The sequence below is a fragment of the Poecilia latipinna genome, unplaced genomic scaffold (assembly GCF_001443285.1).
Source record: "Poecilia latipinna isolate Pla-1442-1.1 unplaced genomic scaffold, P_latipinna-1.0 Scaffold3808, whole genome shotgun sequence".
Lineage (NCBI taxonomy): Eukaryota > Metazoa > Chordata > Actinopteri > Cyprinodontiformes > Poeciliidae > Poecilia > Poecilia latipinna.
The window spans coordinates 9,250-11,524 of NW_015116424.1; the positions used below are offsets into that span (position 1 = coordinate 9,250).

General features: G+C 42.4%; 1 long non-coding RNA gene across 1 annotated transcript; it reads right to left on the bottom strand.

The window, feature by feature from the left end:
- Nucleotides 1-1,882: 1,882 nt before the first annotated feature.
- LOC106941692 (uncharacterized) lies at nt 1,883-2,263 on the bottom strand. The gene is made up of 2 exons (XR_001423438.1): nt 2,211-2,263; nt 1,883-1,966 (listed from the first exon to the last, which is right to left on the bottom strand). It is a non-coding gene; the product is annotated as an uncharacterized LOC106941692 (long non-coding RNA).
- Nucleotides 2,264-2,275: the final 12 nt, after the last annotated feature.

Here is a 2,275-nt window from a genome sequence, read left to right on the forward strand (position 1 = left end):
ATTAGGTACAGCATTTCCTATACTTCCGTTTGTATTCTCTTTTGAATTCTGTGATATATTTTCACCTTTAGTTTCACTCTAAGAATGTATTTGAACTTCTCTCTTTTATTTACTCCAGGGCAGCTCACAGTTTTTAGCAAATTCTATAGCTTTCGGTGTACTTCTAAATCTGCTCCTTAGTCGCATCTTTTCGGCCTGCTGCTGCCTCTAGTGGTGTGGGGGTGGTAANACACACACACACATTCCTCCTGAGGACTCTGCTGGGCCTTCTTTGCCAGTTCTGCAGTGTTTATATCCCAGGCCAAGTTATCCATGAGCTGAACTCCCAGGTAACGGAAGTTTCACACCCTCTCCACTGGCTCTCCGCAGATGTTTAGTGGTTGAATGTTTGTTTTACTTCTAAAATTCACTATGATCTCCTTGGTCTTGGCTGTGTTTAGGATCAGGTCGTTGTCTGTGCACCATGCTGTCAGTCACTCCACCTCATTCCTGTAGGCAAACTCATTGCCCCCTGAGATGAGGCCCACTACAGTTGTGTCATCTGCAAATTTGATGAGGGTGGTATTTTGATGGACTGAAACACAATCATGTGTGTACAGCATGAAAAGCAGAGGGCTCAGCACACAGCCCTGAGGAGAGCCAGTACTGATGATGGCTGAAGAGGTATGGGGGCCCATTCTGACTCTTTGTTTGCGATATGTAAGAAAGTCCTTAGCAACACGTGGAAGAAGAGGGAATTCCCAGGTCTGCCAGTTTACGCACTAAATCTGTCAGGGAAGATGCAGGACAGTGACAACAGCATCTTCAGTTGACCTGTGAGTTCTGTAAGCAAACTTTATTTATACATATATACATACATAAAATAATAAAACACTTGTACTGCACATTTCTCTATGGAAGTTGGCCTGACCACATTCTCTATGTACAGTAAATGCACTAGCAAAATCATTGAGCATGTTCCTGTGGGTCAGAGGAAGGTGGAAGGAGGGATATCTGTGTGGCAGGAGACAGGAGAGGACAATGATGAGCCTATTCCTAAACTGAACTTGAAGAATGTGTTCAGCTCATTTGCTCTGTCCAGGCTCTCATCGACCTGACCCCCTCCCCCCACCCTTTTTTTTAAAAGTCTGTAATCTTCTTCATCCCTAACCACACATCTCTAATATTGTTCCTCTGCAGCTTGCTCTCAAGCTTCTTCCTGTTCTTCTCCTTGCTGTCTCTAATCTTGACTTTGAACTGCTTCTGCAACTCATTCCCTAAAGGCTTTTTTTCATGTTTAACAGTTTCTTTAGTTCACTGGTGATCCAGGGTTTGTTATTCAGGAAGCATCTCACTGTTCTGGTGGGGATGGTGCTGTCCACACAGGAGTTTTTGCAGCAGGTCACACACTCAATCATGGCACTGATGTCATCTCCATGTGGCTTGCAGAGAGTAGTCCAATCTGTAAACTCAAAAGAAACCCTGTGGGGCTTTCTTTTTCTTCCTGTGACAATTTCCTCAAAGTCCTTTTCTTTACAGATAGTCTCTGAACAAGGGGGTTATATTCTGAGCAGAGAAGAACAAGGTTGTGATGTCATTTACACAAATGAGAGGTGTTTGTAGATAATGAATCCTTGATATTTGTGTAAAACAAATCAAATATTTTGTTTTCTCAGGTGGAGAAGCTGATAAACCAGTGAAACATTGGTAGTGTTGAAGCCATGACTAAAATTAACAGATATTGCCACAAAATAACTGTTTCTTAGCACCAGTGTAACTGCTGGCATCACCTGCACTATCGGCAATAACTGAGGGAAGAAAAAGCCAATATTTTGTTAACAGTGGACCTGCTATAATCAGTGTAACAGGTGGTATCAATGAGTCTCTAGAAGTCATTCAGCCAGGTATCAATGCAATCTTTTATTCTGGGGGAGAAGAGTAAAAACAAATCAACCTCCTCTTCAACTCTCTGCCCCTGCACTCCAGCCTAAATGTGAAAATAAAAACAATGTTCAACCGAACTGTGCTGGATTAACACCAGTTGTTGGCGCCAAAATAAAAAAAAGAAAATGATAACACTGGTTATAAAAACCCACAATGATGGTCAGAACTGCAAAATAACACACTAACAAACAACAATAAATAACATATGGTAAAGACCTCAACATAAACAACAACATCCGTTCAGAAAACAAACATATATCGCAGCAACAAACTTTCCTCTGACATACCCACAGCAGCGCAGAACAACGCTGGGCAAGTCCACCTCGCTGCAGCAAACAGAAAGGGGCGGGGA